We start from the raw sequence: 23650 nt of genomic DNA, 5'->3' as shown, positions 1-23650 counted from the left end.
TTGTGACGCCTGCTTGAAACATTTTAATGGACAATCCATCAGTCACACAAACGTGTTCACTTTCTCAGGGGTAAGAGGGCTCAGTCCTTGGACGCACAGTGGTTACTTTTCTTACCTAGAGGTACAGACGAGGTCTCCTCACATACCTGTGCACACATGTGCCTGTGAGCACACATATGCACACACAGGCACACACATGTGCATTTTTATAACTGATTACATTTACATATACATAGATACCTTATATTGATTTAACAAAAGAGTAATATTCATTCTGCTCCATACCTTGGTTTTTTTCACTTATACAATTGCCCATAACCACACAAAGCCACAGACAACTTTATGCTCATGCTCCCTCTGAGACTTTAGTTAAACACTGTTTGCCTACAAATGCTTCACCATTTCTCTCCTCCAAAGTGAGTCCATAAAGGCATCAAGACCTACCTCATATTCTCTATTCTTCAAGCATTTAGAGCGTCTATATCTTAATTTAGTACATAATGATACAGGAACTACCTTAGCTCAGTGGAAAGGTGGGTAAACTCTTGAGTCTCAGCTCCACCACTAACTAGCTGTGCAAGGGATCTATGGACATCACCTTGGACATTTCTCTAAATTTCTCTGGATCTATTTTCTCCTATAAAAGTTTCAACTTTTTGGTGGGGCACAGTGGCTCACACCTGTAAACCTAGCACTCTGGGTGGCTGAGGTGGGAGGATCGCTTGAGCTCAGGAGTTCAAGACCATCCTGAGCAAGAACAAGACCCGCATCTCTACAAAAAATAGAAAAATTAGCCAGACGTGGTGGTGTGTGCCTGTAGTCTCACCTACTCGGGAGGCTGAGGCAGGAGGATCTTTTGAGCCCAGGAGTTTGAGGTTTCAGTGAGCTATGGTGACACCACTGGACTCTAGCCTGGGTAAAAGAGTGAGACCCTGTCTCAAAAATTTTTTTTTTAACTTTTTAATAAAAAGGAATAATGATACTGTTTCTATAGAAGTTATACTGTATGTGAAGGGCTTACAGTAGTCAGGGTTCTCCAAAGAAACAGAAACAACAGAATGTGTGTGTCCATGTGTGTGTGTGTGTGTGCATATATATACACAGGCCTTCCATATCTGTGGATTTCACATCCATGGATTCAACCAACTGCAGATTGGATATATTTGGGGAAAAAAACAGGACAGTTTCACCTGTTACTGAACACATGCAGATTTTTTTTCTTGTCATTATTCCCTAAACAATACAGTATATTAACTACTTAACATAGCATTTACATTGTATTAGGTATTATATGTAATCTAGAGATGATTTAAAGTATATGGGAGGATATGCATAGCTTATATGCAAATACTACGTCATTTTATATTAGTATAAGAAACTTGAGCATCCATGGATTTTGGTATCCTTGGTTGATCTTGGAACCAATCCCCCCCGGATAGTGAAGAATGACTGTTTATATAGTCATATATAGAATACATATGAGGAGAGAGAGCATGATTGATTAATTTCAAGAAATTGGCTCAGGAGATTATGGAAGCTGGCAAGTCCAAAATTCACAGGGCAGGCCAGCAGGCTGTAGTCCCAGGGAAGAGCTGCAATTTGAGTCCAAAGACAGTCTACTGGCAGAATTCATTCTTTTCCTGAGAAAGCCAATCTTTTTATTATTAAGGCTTTCAACTGATTGGATGAGACCCACCAACATCATGTATGGTAATCTGCTTTACTCAAAGTCTACTGATTTAAATGTTAATCTCATCCAAGAAAGTCCTTCACAGAAACATCTAGAATAATGTTTGACCAAATATCTAGGACCATGGCCTAGTCAAGGTGACACAAAATTAACCATCACAGTGCTATCTAAACTTATCAATACCAAAAAGGCACAAAGAAGAATTTTTATCCTTCCTCACCCTAAATACAAACACCTAGGAACAATCTCAACATTTAGTAACGACAATTCTCAAAATTTCTGTGGTTACCTAGATAAATAAACAGAGAAAGATAAAAGAAAAAGATATAATATAAATGCTATTTTAAGATAAAAGATTATAATTTAATATTTCTTTAAAAGGAGGAAAAAGAATTAAAGTGTAACTTCAAATGAAGGTTTCTTTACATTAAAGTGTGTTCATTTCTAAGAGATCCTTCAGCTCAATAAAAACATGGAAAGCCATTAAGAAGTTGGTCATCAAGCATTCCTTTTTTGTTGTTGTTCTTCCTACTTACCGCAATTTTAGACAGAATCAATTTACTTCCTATTATGAAAGATAAAAGAAGTTAACGCAGTATACAACCTCTTGACTTCCTCCCTCTCTCCACTTTACAATATTTGTTATTTGTATTGTTAATAGTTTTACCTTGTGAAGGTTTATAAAACTTACATACTGAATTATAATTTCCACAGTGTTTTCTTTTAGAGTGTTTGTTTATTTTAGATAGGGTCTCTCTCTGTCACCCACCAGGCTGGAGGGCAGGGGTGTCATCGTGGCTCACTGCAATCTCAAACTCCTGGGCTCAAGCGATCCTCCTGCCTCAGCCTCTGAGTAGCTCAGACTATACGTGCACACCACCATGCCCAGCTAATTTTTGTATTTTTTTGTAGAGAAGGAGGCCTCACTATGGTGCTCAGGCTGGTCTCGAACTCCTGACTTGAAGTGATCCTCCCTCCTGAGCCTCCCAAAGTGCCAGCATAATAGGCATAAGCCACTGCACCTGGCCACCTTTTAGTTTTATATATAAATATATTCAGTGCTCATTACCTGTTCTTTTACCAAGCTTTCTATATTTCTGATTGCCTTGGAAAATCTCTCAAACTGTGTTTTTCCCTCTGCTCACATACCACAACAATAACCAGCACAGAAAAAGACTTCTCTTGTTACGTATAGAGGTTTTTCCCACACACACCAAACATCTACCTGGAAACAGCATCAGATCCCACAGGGTGAGGGCTCAGTCCTCAGGACTCCCCCCAGCCCACCTTACCCCACAACAATCAGTCACAAGTCCAGGCGTCCAGAACTTCTGACCAACCGGCTTCAAGCTGGAGTCGCCATGACCCCCTCTTTGGGCCTATTCATTTGCTGGAGCGGCTGCGGAACTCAGGGAAACATGCTTACTGGTTTACTATGAAGGATATTACAAAGGATACAGATGACGAGATGCATAGGATGAAGTATGAGGGAAGGGGCGCGGAGCTTGCATGCCCTCCCCGTGCATCACCCTCCAGGAACCTCCCCATGGTCAGCTATCTGGAAGCTACCGGCACCGTGTCGTTTTGGGTTTTTATAAAGACTTCACTGCATAGGGGTAATTGACAACCATGTAGAAATGTGATTGGACAAAAAGCACATGATCTAAACCCAGCAAGGCCTGTCTGTTCAGATTCTTCCTGGCCTCTCTGTGCAACATTCCTTCCTCCAGGGTATGGGGCAGGACTCTCTCTGAAATGAGGGTCTTTTGACCCACAATCAGATTAAAGTCCTGCCTCAGGCAGGCGAAAAAAGTCAGAGAGAAGTCAGGTTCTGTTTCCTGAGACTTCCTGTTTTAGGAGGCCTGCTCCTGAGGCCTAGAGCACCCCAACATTATAACAAGGACTATGGGCGTTATGAGCCAGGAACTGTGGACCAAAACCAAGACATATGTCATAACACCGCACTGATCTCTTAGTTTTGATTTTTCTCTTGGTTAGCTAGATTTTGTCAACAAATGAGTTTCGTATATACAGTAACTAACCACCTGTCTGAACTGTCAGGTTGTAGCACGGAAAGTCCTGTATCCCAGGCAGCCCTCAGTCGCAGGTGTACTGGGCCAGGTGGTCACTGTGGCTACATCCGCCTGTTCTTGTTGTACATACAGAGCAGCCTCTTCCCTAGGAACATGGGGAACATTGCTTCGCTGGTTTCTGGCACTGGGCACTGCTCAGCTGGAAAGATGTGTGACGGAGGCCTGAACTGCCCCCTTCTGTACTTGTCTTGCTTTGTCTTTGAATCCTAGCAGATTCTTGCTTTAGCCTTGATGTTTAGTAACTCTTCCTCTCCATTTTTTTTTGAGGACAGGATGAACTCTCTCATTCCATAGACAAAACTCTTTCAAACGAGTGTTCATTCTTGTTTTACATCTTCGAATATTTTTTCTGTTCCCTTTTGTTCTTTTCTCATCTCTACGAACGCCAGCTGTCTGTATATTTTCTCTCTTTATCTGTCTGTGCTTCCTTTGGAGTGAACTCCAAGTATGGTGGTCCTCCCTTATCCCAGGCGACACATTCCAAGACCCCAGTAGGTGCCCGAAACCACGGGCAGTGGCAAACCCTCTATATACTACGTTTTCTCCTACGCACACATACTGTACAGCGTGGATATGCTGCACAAAGGGATGATTCACATCCCAGGAATGTTGGAGCGGGACAGCTCGAGGTTTCATCACACAAGTCAGAATGGCGTGCAATTTAAAACTCATGAACTGTTTATTTCTGGCATTTTTCATTTACTATTTTTGGGCTGTGGTTGACTGCAGGTAACTGAAACCACAGAAAGGGAAACTGCGAGCGGGGGTGCCTGCTGTGCTGTCACGACTTCTCAATTCTGCCCCACACAGTGTTTCCCCAATCAGATTATGGGCCTCATGGGAACCAGAGTATTTATTAGTTACCATCATCACTGGCTTCTCCATCACCCCCATTGTGAAAACTTGCCAAGCCCTTGCTGTGGGCCGGGCAGGGTGTGTGTCATCCACATGCTTTATCTAATCTCATCTTCATGGAAACTCTACCAAATAAGGTCCACGCTGATCTCATTTTAAAGATAAGGAAACCAAAAAGAAGATAGTGACCCACTCAAAGACACACAACCATAAGCGACGTAGCTGGTATTCAAATCCTGCTCCTCTAACTCCAGCCTGAAATTTTAACCCCTAGAGCATGCTGCTTCTCATGGGTGCTATCCCACTGTGTTTGACTTGTGTCCCTTGGGGCATTAAACAATAAGGAAGCGCTGAAGTGACTTCATTCACTTCTTATTAAACCATTCCTTTGGCTCACTTATGGAATACCCACTATATGCCGGATGTTATCCCAGGTGATAGAAATGCAAAAACATATACGACAGGGTCACTACCCTCAAAGCAATTCCAAGCTGGTGGGGGGAGAAAAACCAGACTTATACGCAGATAAATTGCAATCTTCCTTAGCAATGTGAAAGTTGTTAGAATCAAAGTGGAGTCACTTGTGTTAAAAAGAAAAAAAAAAGAAAAAAACCCTGGCAAATAGAACCAGGGAAGGCCATTCACAAATGCCTCATAACAAGAACTAACACAAAAGACCGCAAAACCCACAAGCTTACATAAAGGCCATCGCAAGCTTACACAAAAAATACTTCGTGAGGGCATCTGCCCAGGAATTGCCTGTCCAACCTTGGACTAGTTCCTACCCTTGTTAGTGATTCTTGTAGCCAAGGGTAATTATCTCAAAACGATTATATAATCGGCATTTTTCCTTTAAAAACCATGATCTTCCTTTACCTCCCTGAATACACACACAGTTTATTCTAGCACAAATACTCTCATTGCAATGCCCTATTTCCAAATAAATATAATTTCCTCTTAGAAAGCTTCTCTTTGTTTGTTATTTAGATTTACAGTAAGTGCCCCAGCGAAAGAGTGAGCTCATTCCCATAGGAGCACGGAGGCTGGAGAGAGGTGTGAGCTGTGTCTAGAACGCGCAGGGGGAGGTGCTCAGATGAAGGAAGATGAAGGGATTTGTACTGGGGAAAAGGACACATTCCAGGCAGAAGTGGAGACCTGCTTACTACTGATCTGAAAGAGAACACATTCTTACGTTCAAGGAATAATAAAAAATTTGAAGTGGCTGGAGGATAAGGTACGTAAAATAGCATGCAAGAGGTGGAACTGGACAGATAAGTCAGGACCAAATGACGAGGCCCTTTGGTTTGGTTGTGCTGACTGCCACTCTGTCCTTCATTAACATTTGCACCCTAGAAGAGGGATGTTGATGAGTTTTAAAGTTCTGGGGAGGCTCATATGTATACTCAGATCAAAATTTGCATGTAACACCCTCTATCTTATGTCAGTTATTGGTTTCTTTCTGATGCATACTTGATATATCCAGCTGACGATAGGAATATTCTTTCATTTCCATTTTTTTTTCTAAAGCCATGAAAACAATCAGCCTGGATAAGGATTGGAAGCCAGCTGATGCTCCTCTCTTCTAAAGAAATTAACCCAGTTCAGCAACCTCTTTCCAGTATGTGCGCAATGGGGAGATAGGAGAAGACAAATATAGAATGTAAGGAAATAGTTCTTTTCTAAAAACGCAGTGGTTTTTATTTTTTTCTTTTGTTTTGTTTTTAATCTGAGAGCAAACTTTCCGTCAGCGCCCTCCCAACAAGGAGTAAATAGTACAAGGGGTCGCTCAAAGGTTGGTTGGCAGGAAGGTTCAATGTGTTGACTCAGTTGGCTGTGGTCTTTTCTGAGCGTTAGAGCTCACAGAACTGCACTCCCTGATTCTGGAACCCACACACACAACCTGGGATTGGGATTTAGGAGAAACAACTAAAGGTTTTTAGGGTTGGTGTTCATGTAGCCATAGAAAACTATAGCTTCCTTCCTCACAGTGTCTATTAAAAAATAAAAGTAGCATACTATAGCTTCCTGCTTTATGAAAAATTTTGAAAAAGCCGGGCATAGTGGTTCACATCTGTAGTCCCAGCATTTTGGGAGGCTAAGGCAGGAGGCTCACTTGAGACCAGGAGTCAGAGAGCATTTGGGTGGGCAACACAGTGATATTTTATTTCTACAAAAAATTCTTAAAAATGAAAAATCATTTTGAGTGTACAGTTGGTACATTTTTTTCCAAAATAGTAAATCCAGTTGGAAAAAACCACAATTTGATAACTTAATGTATTGTTTTAAAATGGAAATATCTGGCAAATGATTAAACATGTCCAACTTACAATCAATTTTAAATAAATCTTAGTGAAAAAGCCCTATTTGGATAGAAAACAACAAAGTAGTCAGGAGAGGCCCTAAGTGAGGGAAGAGGGAAAATGCAGCTGGAAAAAACCAGAAGAAAGTGGTTACCAGGGAACACGTGTCTATTAGTCACAGTAGGCAAAGTGCCTGGGGACCACGATACTTTTAGAGGCCTACAAAAATGAGTAAATTTGTATGTCTTTGAGAATCAGAAGAAAAAAATGGATATATTATAATGAACCCAGCCTGGATGACGTCCATCTTTATACTGGTGTAGTTATAAAATGCAATTTAAAATATTTTTTTATGAAGGAAGGAGCCCGCTAAGGAAAAAGTGCTTAGGACCCACAAAAGTCCTCATGTGGTCCTGGCGGTTATTAACTGTGTTGGCTCAAAGGCCTAAGAAAATATAACCCCGTGGTTAATGTAATGTATTCAGTTATGTTAACTGAATGCCCACGTTTCACTGGCTGAGTGGGCCCCATCCACAGAGCTGCGGGACCTCAGCCCACCTGTCAAAGTGTCTCCAGCTGCTTCCGGAGACCCCTTCCAAGTGCTCAGTATCAAGGCCAATCAGATTTGTCTTCGTGCTCCTTTCCTTTGCCGAGAAGCCACATTGGGAGTTGCCTCACCAGTATTACTTTAACTGGTATCTACTTCAGCTTTTCTAGGTGCTGTTACCAAAATTTCAACCCCTCCAGCTGTTCAACGACACTGCAGAACCTTCCATCCTGACCCGGTATTAAAGCTGTGTTGCAGACACCCAGGAATGGGAGGCTCCTCTGTCCCCAAAGCTGGGTGGTGTGTTTTCACTGAAGTCCCCGAACAGCTTTGCCTATACCTAGAGCCTCTCAATGTCCCTCATGTAAATAGCAACTCCAGCGAATTACTGGTCTCTGAGCCTGGGCTGAGGAACAAATAACGTCCTGTCTTCCACCTTTTGCTCCTCATCCCAGGCATCCAGAGACTTTTTCCTCAATGGTTCTGTCCTTCCAGGACAATACACACACACACACACACCACTTTGGTGCTGCCCCACACAAAGTTAGTATTTGCTTTTGATTCTACACACTCACACACAAACACACACACATACACACTCACATACACACACACAAGTAATTAAAGCCAAACATTTCAAAAATGAATATCAACTTTCAAATATTTTAAAAACAGTGAGAACATAGTTATATAGATACCTATAAAGTGAACCACCACCAACATTGTCAATATGGTATGTAATTAATACGTCCTCTTTTTACCATTTATTTTAAGTTCTGGTGAACAAAATTGGATCCATCATACCTAACAAAAAATGTGCAAATGATATTTCTAAATCTGCAGTGAAGAGGTAAAGGAAGAATGCGATGCTGATGGGAATTCCAAGTGGTATGGCAGTTCCAGGCAGCTTTGGAGAAATGGTCAAGGAAACTGGGGTAAAGTTCACCTGGAAATCAGAGATCGCTGGAAACGCTTTTAGTTAAGAAGAAGACTATAGACATCACTATAGTCCGGGAAAACTCACTGTGCCCAGAGGCACATTCTGAGCCTGGGATGGAAGTCTGACCCCTCAATCCCTTGCCCCTCCCCAGCCACTAGAGAACCTTGCGGCCTCCCTGGGGACCTGTGAAACAGCTGAGGGACCATCAGTACAGCAGTTCTCAACCCAGCCATTTCTTTCTCTTTGGAGGCGTTTGGAAATGTTTTGCTTTTTTAAAACTATTGTCTTTTAGTGGGCAAGGTCAAAGAATGCTAAAAGTCTTGCAAGACAGGAATAGTTAAGCAAAAGAAGGATTTTTCTTTTACCTCAAAATATCAATAACACCTCTCCTGAGATATATTAATACTTATGCAACAATTGGGGGACTTGACTGAAGGAACTTCTTTGTTGCTATTATAAGTGTTTCACTTACTGTATAGATGTTAGCCATATGGAGGGATGATACGTAATATTAGCTGATACGATTTCCGACGTTCACTTTTTCTGTCCCACAAAAGGGACAGAGATGTCGTCTCTGCATGTTCCCCACAGCTCAGGAGTAACATGCAGGAAAATTATATTGGTCTTGAGTGGTGCATGAGAGTCAGTCAGAAGATCTCACCAGGGCTCCTAGACCAGGACGAAGGGACACACATAAAACGAATGAAGAGTGCCGTCCTTACTGGGTAAGGACGTAGCTTATTGTGAATTGGCCCAAGTCAGGTTGTTCATGCTCAACTCTTAGATTGTTGTTGCTAGAAAACAGTAGACACTAAGGAAGTCTGAGGGAGTGAGATTTACCTATGCTCTCGTAATCTCACTCTTAAGTCAGAGGGAAAGCAATCTCAGACCAAATTCTGCCACCCGTAGAGATATTTATTACAAAAGCCTTCATTAGTCATCACCAAAGAGTCGACGCTTTCCTGTTAGTGTAACAGAATTCTGGCCCTGCACCCTTTTGGGTGATCCGATCACACATTGCACGATATGCTTACAGACAGCAGACTATGACACTTCAGCAGCAGGAGTTTCTGCCTTCTAATTGGCACCATTCAGAAATCCTCCTGCATCAATAGCTGGGTATAGGAACACTCAGTTATCAAGCCAGATTTTATGTCTCCCTAAATTCTTACAGCCTGGTCCAAAGTAAGGACTTTCTTTAAGGTATTTGTAGCCAGTCCTCATATTTTGAATACTCTTAACATCACCAAGGAGAGCTCATTTCTAAGAAACATCATGCTAAGTGGCTAAGTTTCCTAACCTAGTCGCTAGTTTCTCCAATAAAATCCCTTTTCCCACATTCATTATGCTGAATAGCAAAGTGTTGGCTGGATGAAGCCGTGTCTGGAATGTAACCCTTTCTGACTTAATGCTAGCTGATCACTACTTGACTGTGCATTACAGATTACCTCTGTGCTTTTCGCTTAACCTAAATAACAGATACAAAATATCACAATGTATATGCTGAAATATTTTTAAATAAATTATAGTCACTGTAACAGGGTTGCATCTGCATGGGTCCCAATGCTATGAGGGCCAAGCGAGATCTGCATCTGCAGATCCGCCACCACTCAGAACACCCTGGGTACCACGCAAGTGCCAAGGGGACCTCTGGGGCCAAAGGTCAGCAGGATTGAGAGAGCAAGACCCAGAAGCAGGATGACTCCCTCCTCACTCTCAGTTACAGGCAAGAATTTAGAACCAATTGAGGGGAAAGGAGAATAGAAAGAGAAACCCTGGAAGAAGAGATACTCCTAATGGAGTGGTCACTTAACCCTGAAGAATTTTTTTAAAAATCCATTATTTTGGACTTGGACTATTAATAGAATTTAAAAATTTATCAACAGAATTAATAAATTACCGAAGTTGTTAACAGAATAAACAAAATTAAATCTTTCTTTCTTTTCCTCTCTCTTTTTCTCTCTCTCTCTCTTTTTTTGGCAGGGTCTCACACTGCTCCCCAGGCTCACTGCATCATCACAGAGCACTGCAGCCTCAAACTCCTGGGCTCAAGCAGTCCTGCTGCTGCACCCTCTCAAGTAGCTGGGACTACAGGTGTATGTCACCAGGCCCCGCTAAGGTTTAAATTTTTTGTAGAGATGGGAGTCTCACTATATTGCCCAGGCTGGTCTTGAACTCCTGGCCTAACGTGATTCTCCTGCCCCCACCTCCTAAAGCACTAGGATTGCAGGCATGAGCCACTGCACCCAGCCAGTGATTGCATATTTAAACATAGAGGATCTGTGCGGGTTCCAATGCCCTAAAAGTTAGAGTCAAACATGAGGAATGAGTTCATCTACCATGCCCGACACCAGCAACTTGGGAGGAGATTCAGGCTTCGAACGTAAAGCTGGGACTGTAGCTTCAGAGAGAAATCTAGATGAGGAACCGTTTATAGAGTGATCCAGCCCTGATAGCCAGAAGAGTGAAACAGCTCAAGCCAAATATGAAATGGAAAAGGAAACAGATAGCAGTGCTTGGATCTGAAACCTCCTTCAGAAATTTATGTTTCTCATATTTTTTGGACTTATTTATTGTCCGTTACCTCTTGGTATGTTTGGTGAAATGTTTTCAAGAATTCCAGCTATGCTAAGGGAAATCAGGAAAGTGATTGTGCTTCTGCCTGGTTGAGAGACTCGGAAAGGAGATGATGCTCTGCAGGTACCAGTTTGTTGATGGTCTGACGGGGCTGGGGTGAGGGAATGAGGGTAGAGATTTCCCAAAGGGGAAGTAGAACTTGGGACACAGATGGGTTCCTTTCATCTGCCAAATCTTCCCTCGTGGAGAGTGTTTATTTCGCACTCTCTTAAAATTGCATAAGTAATTGTTGTACATTGTAGAAACATTTGAAAGTACAAGTGAAACGTTAAAAAAAGAGAGAATAATTTGTAACCTCCTCACCTAGTGATAACCATTATTAACATTTTAATGTACACATTTACAAATCGGTTTCTATATATTCCTATATATATATATATATATGTGTGTATGTTTCAAAACTAGGATCGTACTGTATTATTCTTTTGCAATTTGCTTTTATTTAACTCGTCATATTATAGACCTCTTTTCATGTCAATAAGTTTGTCTATTCCAGTGGTTCTCAAACCTGATCATGTATCAGGATCACTTCAAGAGCTGGATAAAGCTCAGGTTGCTGGTCTCCACCCACCAAGTCTCTACGTCAGTAGTTCTGGGATACGGTCTGAGAATTTGCATTTTGAAGAAGGTGAGGCAGATGCTGCTGATCCAGGGAGTACGCTTTGAGAACCCTAGTTTACACCATCACACTAAGGATTGCTGAATATTGCATCCTATGAATGAATGGGTTTATTTAGCCGTTACCCTCTATTGGGATATTTAGATTGTTTCAAATACAAACCTTATAACTAAACCTGTGTTTTGTCTTTATGAAAGACCAGTTTCCTTACACTGAGTCTCAAGGAAGTTAAAACATTTGAAAGAATTTTCACTACTAGGAAATGATAGAGGAAGAAGTGATTAAAGAGCTCCTAGCCTATGATTACTTAGAGTCCACCATGAAAGGCCAAATGCACTGGGGTTGCAGGGTTTATGAAATTATACATGGACATAGAAGTCTGTCCATAGAACTTTTTGGCTAATTTCATTGAATCTCATTCTTTTTTTTTTTTTTTTGAGACAGGGTCTCACTCTGCTGCCCAAGCTGGAGTGCAGTGGTGCAATCACAGCTCACTGAAGCCTTGAACTCCTGGGCTCAAGCAATCCTCCTGCCTCAGGCTCCCAGGTAGCTGGTACTACAGGCACATGCCATTATGCCCAGCTAATTTCTTTATTTTGTGTAGAGACGGGGGTCTCACAATGTTGCCCAGGCTGGTCTCAAACTCCTGACCTCAAGTGGTCCTCCCACCTTGGTCTTCCAAAGTGCTGGGATGGTAGGCGTGAATCACTGTGCCCAGCTGATTTCATTGAATTTCCGACAGCCCTGCCTCAACTGAAACATTGCTTGATGAGGAGGAATGCCTCATCTACTACTTAATGTTACATGTGGCCTCAATGAATTAATGAATAAAAAATTAAAAAGCAAGAAAAGTGAGGAAAGAAAAAATGAAAAGCAATTTTGACAAAGAAAATTATTTGACAATGAGAAATGAGTCTATGTATAAAAAATAAAGTGACCTTCATGTGACTGAAACATTTCTTTTATGTAAAATTAAAAAAAGAAAATAAAAAGTAGCCCAAAATGAATTGTCTTGAGACTTTTCAGATTTTGAAATTCAGACTCTAGAGAAAATTTCATGAATAGGAATTTAAGCACATCTCAAGGCTAGATTTCATGAACAGGACATTAAGTATGAAACTACCTAATTAAAAAATGGACTCAAGGGAAAATGTATCTGTCAAAAAAATGGGCAAAAGTTATAATAGGGGAGTTTACAGAAAGAAACTTATTTTCAAACTGACAAGTCCAGTGGTAGGGTAGCTTCCAGGCTAGTTAATTCCCTGTCTCAATCTTGTCATCAGGAGCCGTGGTTCTTCAGTCTTTCCGTTTTGCTATTTTGGGTCACAAGATGACTGTGGTTATTCCAGGCATCCCATCCAGGAAACATCAAATTCAGAGATTCTGTCTTTTTCAATGTTCCCTTAGGAGCTCAAAACCTTTTCCAGAACATCCACTGCCAAGCAGACCTGCTCTGTCATCTCATTGGCCAGAACTGAGTCCCATGCCAACCCCCAAACTAAATACTAACAAAGAGAACAACTCTACCTTGATTGTCTTAAATTAATCAGGACTTAAACTTAGACTATTAGCTAGGACTGTCTTCCTGTGAAGCATGTGAGGGGTGTGTATGTGTGTGTGTGTGGGGGTGTTATATACTCAACACAATTGAGGCACTACCAGCAAAAAAGAGGGAAGAAGGGAAGCTGGCAACTAACAATGTCTGATGGAGTAATATGGGCTACTTACAAAAGTCTGTCTGAGCCTCAGTTTTCTGATCTGTAGAATGGGACTCAAAATATCTACCATACAGGCTTGTGAGGAATAAATGGGATAGCAACTTACTTAGCATATAGTAAGTGCTCAACCAATATCCATTCACTTCCCTTTTCATCCAAACACGTCCACATTGTTTGGAACACCCACTGTGCAACAGACTCCAGACCAGGCATCAGGGACATGGTGGTGAATAAGACAAACACAATCCCCGATGCCTACATTCTGCAAGAGATGCAAAATAGTGCACAAATATTGATACCAAATAATCAGAATTGTGATTATGGTTGTGCTGAAAAGAAGTAGAGGGAGGTGTCATTTTCAAGGAATCTTTTGATCCTTTCTTTTTTCAATTTAGAGAGCAAAGAAAAGGATAGCATATCATTTCTCCTGAGCGTCAAATATAGAAGGAAATGTGCATCACACACTGATCTTTGCCCCTTTAGGCTCAACTGCCTTTTCCAATAGTGAGTGACTGTTTGGGTTGTGCCTTCTTTCCTATCTTAACTCAGCAGTGGTAACTTTATTTTTATAGACTTCTATCTCATAGAAAAAATGTTGTAATCCCTCTGTTATCTGTGATTGAAAGAATAAACATGATTTTTTCAATGAATCTCAGCAAATGGTAACGACCACAAGTGCAGAATAAGTCACAGGCCTAGCTTTAAACATTTTCTTAGTTGGAGCAGAACAGTAAACCCGAATGTCCTGGGGCTGTATCTCTTCAGAAAATTGTGTAATTCTTGCACCGTCACCAGCATCACACAGAAGCACTACCTCACGTTCATAAATTACTTAATTCAGCATCTCCTCAACACGACTGTGCATTACAGTCCCCCAGGGAGCTTGTTAAAAATACAGAAACCATCAATTCTCATTATTCACAGATTCTGTGTTTGCAGATTTGCTCACTTGCTAAGATTTATTTGTAATCCCCAAATCAATGATTTTGGTACTTTCATGGTCACTCGGGAGCATGTACAGAGAGCAAAGAAGTTTGACTTGCCCAATGTGCATGTCCTGAGCTGAGGTCTAACAAGGCCGGCCTCTAATTTCCAGCTTCAGCTCTCACGCTGTAAACAAGTATCCTTTTCACATTCTACTTAACGCCATGCTTTTTGCATTTCTGTGCTTTCTCTTGGTGATTTTGCTGTTTACAAGCATAGTGCTGAAGGGCTGTCTAGTGTTCCTACACACAAGACGTCTCTCCTTACAGAGAGAAAATGTGTGCTAGATGAGTTTTGTTCAGATACGACTTACATTGTTATTGGTCATGAGTTCAATGTTGATAAATTAACAGTCTTGGACCTCCAAAAAGGAAGGAAGAGAAAATATGCCAATCTGGGTGTGAGGCTGCTCCAGAAAGTGCTAAAGTAACATCTATAGTGCATGATGAATCTACAGAAAAGATGGAAGGGTGGCTAAATTGGTGTATGCATGAGAGGATGACAGATTTTTAAAAAAGAGAGTATAGTGGACAGTATTGTTGTGAGGCTGAAAGCCAAAGTAATTTACGGTTATGTTATTCTGGGTCAAGAAAGTAGTAAACCCTTTTTGGCTAAGAGCTGGCTGACTCACACTTTTCAAAAGGCAATAAGGCGCCAGGCATGGTGGCTCACACCTGTAATCTCAGCACTTTGGGAGGCTGAGACGGGAGCATCACTTGAGGCCAGGAGTTTGAGGCTGCAGTGAGCTATGATCACACCACTACACTCCAGCCTGGGTGTGGGCAACAGAGTGAGACCTCATCTCTTAAAAAAATTTTTTTTAAAAAAAGGTAATGAGGCATGAAAAAATGTTAAACTTCTAGGTGAGACACCTTCTGCAGATCAGGAAGCTGTGAAACAATTTTTTGTGTCAGATGGGAAAAGGGTTATATGGAAGGGTGAATTTTCAACACTGATGAGACTGGCTTGTTTCATAAGGAAGTTGACAAATGAACCTGTAGAATGCAAATGGCATTTTGGTTGACAAAAATGCTGAGACCAGAGCTTCTCAGTAACCTAAGTTTGTATTTCCGCTTATAGCAACAGTTCGATATTCACTAATTTAGTGTTTGCTGTGACTTTGTAGAACGTAACTCCCATAACAAGAATTCGTCACACCTGGTTTACCCACACAGATTTTGAAACATAAGGTGGGGCCCAGACATCTGTATTTTTATCATCCCCTTTATTTGATACAGTCTAATATTTGAGAATCATTTTTTATATACTGTACTTAGTTTCCACATATTTTCAAAAATCTATCATATTGTCCATAGGTATTATTACATTTTTTCTGGGTTAATAAGACTGATGGTGAACTGCTTGGTCTGACTTACACAGGGATTGCTTTTACCTCCTGTGATTGGCTAGAAAGTAAGTAGGCTGGGTGACTTCTTTTTAACACTGGTCGATTCCTAAGAGAAATCACATCTACTTGTTGAAATATCCTACATTCATCCATCCATGTTTTCACTCATCAAATTTAAGTTCCACATGTGCAGCAATCATGAATATTTGGTTCACCAGGGTAAACCTCATACCTAGTCGGTGATTTTCCCATGGTAGTCACTCTGCTCTGTACAAGCCAGGCATGGCGATGGAAATGGAATTCTTCCTGTAAATCACGGGTTCTCAAGCAAGGACAATTTTGCCCCCCAAAAGACATTTGATAAGGTCTGAAGGCATTTTTGGTTGCTGCTACTGGTATCTAGTGGGTAGAGGCCAGGGATGCTGCCAAACATCCTACAATGCACAGGGCAGCCCCCACTCCCTATAACAAAGAATTATCTGCCCCAAGATGTCATTAGTGCCCAGATTAAGGGGAACGTGCTTAAATGGCTGTAACAGTCACAGTAGTCACTTTCTCCTCATTGAACCCTGTGTTCCAGCCAGATTCTACGGCTACATGCCACAGCAGTACTGAATCGTGTCTCTCCCCACAGCCCGCCTACCATGCAGTAGTTACGTAGAAAGATTCCTGGGGAAGGCTTTCCTCTCTCCTATCTCCCTGGTTTGTTGTTGCTCTCCTAAGCCACGAGTGCATGTATTTTTTTTCAAGCTTTTACACACACATATCTTCGCTATTTTCATTCTCCATCCCTAATTTCTTTGTTTGTCCTTCATGCAAAGTAGAGTCGAGCTTCCTGGGAAACAGGTGAACCCTGACCCCCTTCATGGAGTTTCTATAAATGGCTTGGGAAAAAATGCAACTAGGGACTCACAAACACACACGGTCTCCTCCTCCATGTTCTTTCTTCTCTTCTCCTAGGGCACTAAGGGAACCTGGACCTGTCTGAGCCCCTAACTCTGTGACTGCACATGAGGGATGGATGCTGCTCCCCAGTTACTTCAGTCATATGCTTAGGTGGTGAGGAAAGGACATCAGCTTCTTAAAGATCAAATTTCCTGAACAGAAATACTTGTGGGCAGGGGAAAGAAAAGGACATTTAATTGAGGTGCAGCATTTAGCTTCCAGTAAGGTTTTGTTTCACAGAGAGAATAAGGACAAGGTGAATTCAGCCAAACGTTAAGAGGTTGTGAATAAATCTATACTTTTTCCCTTTCTATTGTTATGGTTTCTTTCTATTTGAGGCAAAGAATATCTAAAATGAGATATTTTTTCCTTAAGGGTAGTTAATCAAGACTAAGCAAGTTTATTGACTTTATTGATTTACCATGTGTTTAATGAGCACTTAGTGTATATCACACCCTGTGCTAGGACTAGAAACACAAAAATGAAGAGGACACAGTCCCTGTCCCAATGAGCAACACTTTAACATGCATTGTTCTGTTAAAAAAATACAGCTAGAGGCTGAAAGAAAATATCTGCAAAATTTATATCCGATAAAGGACTGTTATCCAAAATATACAAAGAATCTTTAAAACTCAACAAGAAAATGAACGCAATTTAAAAAATGAGCAAAAGATCTGAATAGACACCTCAAAAAGATGACACACAGATGGCAAATAAACATACGAAAAAAATGTTCCACGTCGTGTGTCATCAGTGAATTTCAAATTAAAACAACAATGAGATACCACTATACACCTATTAGAACGGCCAAAATCAGGTACACTGACAGCACCAAATGCTGGTGAGGATGTGGAGCAACAGGAACTCTCATTCATCGCCGGTGTGAATGCAAAATGGCACAGCTGCTTTGGAAGATAGTTTGGCAGTCTCTTACTAAACACATTCTTACTATCATCCCAGCATTCACATTCCTTGGTTTTACTCAAATGAGACGAAAATGGATGTCCACACAAAAACCTGGATAAACAGTGATACATCCAGACAATGGAAGATTAAGAACTAAAAAGAAATGAGTTCTCAAGACATGAAAAGACATGGAGGAAACTTTAATTCATATTACTAAGGGGGAGAAGCCAATCTGAAAAGGCTACATACTGTATGATTCCAACTATTAATATGTGACAGACTGGAAAAGGCAAAACCATGGAGACAGTGAAAAGACTCGTGGTTGTCAGAGGTTAGTGGGAGGGAGCGATGGAGCATGAAGGGTTTTGGGAGCAGTAAAACTATTCTGATACTAAAGTGGTGGATATGCATCATTACACATTTGTCAAAATTCATAGAGTGTACAACACCAGGAGTGAATCCTCACGTAAACTATGGACTTTGGGTGATAATGGTGTGTCAGCGTAGGCTCAGCAATTGTAACAGATGTACCACTCAGGTGGGGGATATTGATAGTGGGGGAGGTTTTGTGTAGGGGTGGGAGGGTAGAGGGTATATGAGAATATAGGAATTCTCTGTACTTCATTTTGCTGTGAACTTAAAACTGCTCTAAAAAATAGTTTTCTTTGTTTTTATTATAATACACCCAACTGCACATATATGTGCATGAGTCAGTCCAGTGACCTATTTTAGATGGTGGTGATGAATTCTGCCCAGGCTACTGGGGAAACCAGAGAACGGAGTGGTCACTTAAGCAAGCCAGTGGGGGACAGTGATCATCAGGAAAGACCTCAGAGAGAAGGTGATGGCTGAGCTGAGTGCTGAAAGGTGAAGGCAGACTAGTCTGAAAGCCTGAAGAAATATGTTCGTGTCTAGCACAGTGTGCAGTGTGAATTAGGACCTTTTCTGATAGAAGTGCTTTAAAAAACCCAGCTGATCTCTCTTAAACTATAAAACAATTCACCACATGGTAGAAGGGGCAAACAGAAAAAAATTAAAAATTTCAAAAAAAAGAATGTATTACATCACATGAATGAACAGACCTGGGCTCAGCATGTTCCAGGGCTCAGAGGATAGTCCTACAACATGGTTTGGCTGTCTCCATTTCTCCTCAGTGCTGATTGATTCTCCTGCTTTCTTTAAGCTGAGTGCAGCAATCCTAACACCTTCTTACTCTCAGTTCATATTAAATGGGGACAAAGTGAACAGGCTGAAAGTGAAGGAAAAGATCATTTCCCCAGACCACTGTTTAACCAGATGGACCCGGGGCAAGAACTTCAGATGAGCACTACCCATGAAGATGTGAAACAGCAACATGTGCTCAGAGTGTGTGGCCCAGGAACGGGTAGAACATTTGTGCAATAAAGAAGACTGGAGAGGAAGGGCAGAAACCACATCATGGAGGGCCCTGTGTGCCATTTGAAGAAATCAGGACTTTATCTCTTAGACAACAGGGAGCCATTGAAAAAGTTTATGCAGGAGTGTGCAATCATCAAATTTTCATTTGATAGATCATTCTGACAGTGGGAAGGTGCTTTGTGACTTGGGCAAATAACTTGATCTCTCTGAGCTGCTTCAGTTCCTACATTTGCAGGATGTGGACAATAGTGTTCATACCACAGGATTGTGGTGAAGGCTGAATGAGCTAATAATTCTAAAATGCTTAGGACAGTGTTTGGCACATAGTGAGAGTGAAGTGTTTTCTGGTACTAACATTGCCACCATTGTTATTATTATTGCTGCTGCTGTTGTTATTGGAGGGCAAGAGTTTGAGATTAGAGATATTGGAAGTGAGAAGCAAACCTTCTACACCCACAAAGTTTACTTTCTTCATCAACATTTTTTTTGTTTTTTTTTTGAGACAGAGTTTCACTCTGTTGCCTGGGCTAGAGTGCTGTGGCATCAGCCTAGCTCACAGCAACCTCAAACTCGTGGGCTCAAGCAATCCTTCTGCCTCAGCCTCCCAAGTCGCTGGGACTATAGGCATGCACCACCATGCCCAGCTAATATTTTCTATGTATTTTTCGTTATCCAGCTAATTTCTTTCTGTTTTTAGTAGAGGCGGGGTCTCGCTCTTGCTCAGGCTGGTCTTGAACTCCAGACCTCGAGTGATCCTCCCACCTCAGCCTCCCAGAGTGCTAGGATTACAGGCGTGAGCCACCATGCTTGGCCTTCATCAACATAACTTTACTGTTGCAGAAACTCTTGCCCTGGAAGATAAAACTTGCAAATAACTTCATTTCTCACTCCAGGAACATCCTCAAAGAACCATCAATAAAAAGCATCAAATGACAGTTTATACTCCAAGACTGTTTGAACACTTTGTCTTGAAATCCTCACCTTGCTGTGTCCTCCAATCCTAAACTATTTTATCATCATCATTAGCCAAGATCCCACATTGTCAGACCCACCGTGAGCAGAATTCAAAACCTCATAAATAGCTTGACTTGGCCTTTCTCCCACTGAAATGCTACCAAGACTCTGCAGATGAGGCTCTCCATTACTGCAGTGAGCAATAGACTCTGCTTTGTCTTATGACCAGGTCGTTATGGTGATATTTTCAGGAAGCCAGCATTCAAAAGCAGGCAGCTCAGAAACTGGCAACGGTCCAGGTAAGAGATGATGAGGGACGAACAGGGCTCGATGACAAGAGAGAAGCGTTTGAATAGAAGCACTGTGAAGGAGACAGGAACATTCAAGGACGCCTCTGAGTTTGTAGCTTCAGTACCTGGCTAGATTGTAGAAGAGTTTTCAAAAATAGAACCTGTAAAATTTACTCGGTGTAATTCAGTATACACATTGACATATCATTACTGGAACCAGCTTTATTGGACTTACTCTGATTTCTAACCATCCACAAGCTCTGCCCACAAAGATCCCTTTAGAGGTAGAGTGGCCTGGTTACAAATAGTTTGGATTGGATTTCTCAGGTTCCATAGGAGGATGTCATCCTTATGCCTTCTCAGTTATAATTCTCTCCTAACCTGTTGATGTTGAATAACCCTATAGGTGTAGAAGTCTATTTGTGGCCCCCTTGTTCTTTCTCTGTGCTTACATGCAAGCCAATTTCTGAATTGCTAATGCCCATAAAACATAAATTTCCCTCTGAAAGCACTGATGTAGATTGTACTGAATATTTGGGGCAAAGATAAAGGTAGGGTGACCAACTCATCTTGATTTTAGCGCTCAAAGTCCGGTATCCTAGGAACCTCCACAGTCCTGGGCAAATTGAGATGGTTGGGCACCTAAGATAAAGGAGAAGGTAAAAATTACTTTAACATCTACTTTCACTGGGAAGTTTATAGAATAAACACTTACATTAAGAAAAACGAAAGATCTCAGATAAACAATCTAACTTTACACCTCAAGGAACTAGAAAAAGAACACACTAAGCCCCAAGGTAGCAAAGGAAGAAAGTAACAAAGATTAGAGCAGGACAAAAATGAAATAGAGACTAGAAAAACAATAGAAAAGATCAGTGAGATTAAGAGTTCAGTTTTTGAAAAGATAAACAAAATTGGCAAAATTTTAGCTAGACTAATCCATAAAAAAAAAAAAAAGAACTCAAGTAAGTAAAATTTTAAATGAAAGAGAAGACATTATGACTGATACTACAGAAACTGGAAAAAATCATAAGATACTGCAATAAACAATTACATGCCAATAACCTGGATAACCTAGAAAGAAATGGACAAATTTCTAAAAACATACAACCTACTAAGATTAAATCATGAAGAAATAGAAAATCTAAACAGACCAATGATGAGTAAGGAAATTGAATCAGTAATCAAAAATCTCCCAAGAAAGAAAAGCCTACGACCAGATAACTTCACAGGTAAATTTTACCAAATATCTAAAGAAGAATTAATACCAATTCTTCTCAAACCCTTTTGAAAGAATGAATAAAAGGTAACACTTTCAAAACTTGTTTTATGAAGACAGCATTACCCAGATACCAAAGCCAGACAAGGACACTATAAGAAAAGAAAACTACAAGCCAACATCCCTGATGAACATAAATGTAAAAGTCCTCAAAAAAAAAAAATGCTGGCAAATTAAATTCAACAGCACATTAAAAGAATCATACACCATGATCAAGAGAGATTTATCACAGGGATGCAAGGATGGTTCAACATATGCATGTCGATAAATGTGATATAGTACATTAACAGAATGAAGGATGAAAATCATACGATCATCTCAATAGATGCAGAAGAAATATTTGACAAAATTCAACATTGTTTTGTGATAAAAATTCTCAACAAACTAGGTATAGAAGGAATGTACCTCAACATAATAAAGGCCATATATTACGAGCTCATAGTTAACATCACACTTAATGGTGAAAAGCTATATAAAAGCTTTTCTTATAAAATCAGAAACAAGACAAGGATTCCCATCTCACCACTTCTATTCAGCATACTACTGGAAGTCCCAGCTGGAGCAATTAGGCAAAAAAAAAAAAAAAAAAAAAAGAAAAGAAAGAAAGAAAAGAAAAGAAATAAAAGACATCCAATTTAGATAGGAAGAAGTAAAATTGTCTCTGTTTGCAGATGACATGATCCTGTATATAGAAAACCCTGACAACTCCACCAAAAAGCTATTAGAATTAATAAACAAATTCAGTGAAGTTGTAGGATACAAAATCAACATACAAAAATCAATTGCACTTCTATACACTAACAACAAACTATTCAAGAAAAAAATTAAGAAAACAATCTCATTTACAATAGCATCAAAAATAATAGAATATTTAGGAATAAATTTAACCAAGGAAATGAAAGACCTTTACAGTTAAAATTATAAAACATTAATGAAAAAAATTGATAAAGGCAAATAAATGGAAAGATACCCTGTATTCATGGATTGGAAGAATTAATATTGTTAAAATGTCCACACTACCCCAAACAATCTATAGATTCAATGCAATCCCTATCAAAATTGCAAAGATATTTTTCACAGAAATGGAAAAAACAATCCTAAAATTAGTATGCAACCACAAAAGATCCTGAATAGCCAAAGCAATCTCGAAGAAGAAGAGCAAAGCTGGGAGGCATCACACTACCTCATTTCAAAGTTTATTATAAAGCTATAATAATCAAAACAGTATGGTATTGGCATAAAAAGACACACATACAATGGAACAGAATAGAGAACCCAGAAATAAACCCGTGCATATACAGTCAACGAATCTTTGATGAAGGCACCAAGAATATATAATGGGGAAACAACAGTCTCTTCAATAAATGATACCAGGAAAACTGGATAACCAAATGCAGAAGAATGAAATTGGACCTTTATACCACACACAAAAATCAACTTAAAATGGATGAAAGACTTAAGCATAAGACCTGAAACCATATAAGTCCTAGAAGAAAACATAGGGGAAAAGCTTTTTGACAGTGGTCTTGGCAATGATTTTATGACTATAACCCCAAAAGCATGGGCAAAAAAAGCAAAAATAAACATGTGGGACTATATCAAACTAAGAAGTTTCTGTGCAGCAAAAGAAACAATCAACAAAACAAAAATGTAACCTGCAGAATGGGAGAAAATATTTGAAACCATATTTCGATAGAGGCTTATATCCAAAATATGTAAGTAATTCATATGACTCAATAGCACAAAATACCAAAAAACCCAAGGAAAATTGGGCCAAGGACCTGAATAGACATTCTTCAAAAGAAGACACACAAATGGCCAACAGATAGATTAAAAAGTGTCCAACATCACCAATAATCAGGACAATGCAAATCAAAACCACAGTGAAAAATCACTTCTCACTTGCTAGGATGGCTGGTATTGAATGATAACAAGTGTTGGCAAGGGTGTGGAGAAAAGGGAACGTTTGTACACTATTGGAATTATAAATTGGTATAGCCATTATAGAAAACAGTACAGAGGTTCTTCAAATTACTAAAAATAAAACTACTAAATACTACCAAAGGATCCAGCAATCCTACTTCTGGGTCTATATCCAAAGTAAATGAATCAGTATGTGAAAAAGATATATGGACTCCTATGTTCAT

The sequence above is a fragment of the Propithecus coquereli genome, unplaced genomic scaffold (assembly GCF_000956105.1).
Source record: "Propithecus coquereli isolate 6110/MARCELLA unplaced genomic scaffold, Pcoq_1.0 Scaffold339, whole genome shotgun sequence".
In the NCBI taxonomy this organism is placed as follows: Eukaryota; Metazoa; Chordata; class Mammalia; order Primates; family Indriidae; genus Propithecus; species Propithecus coquereli.
The sequence above is the reverse complement of the archived record's forward strand: the minus strand, read 5'-3'. Positions refer to the sequence as shown.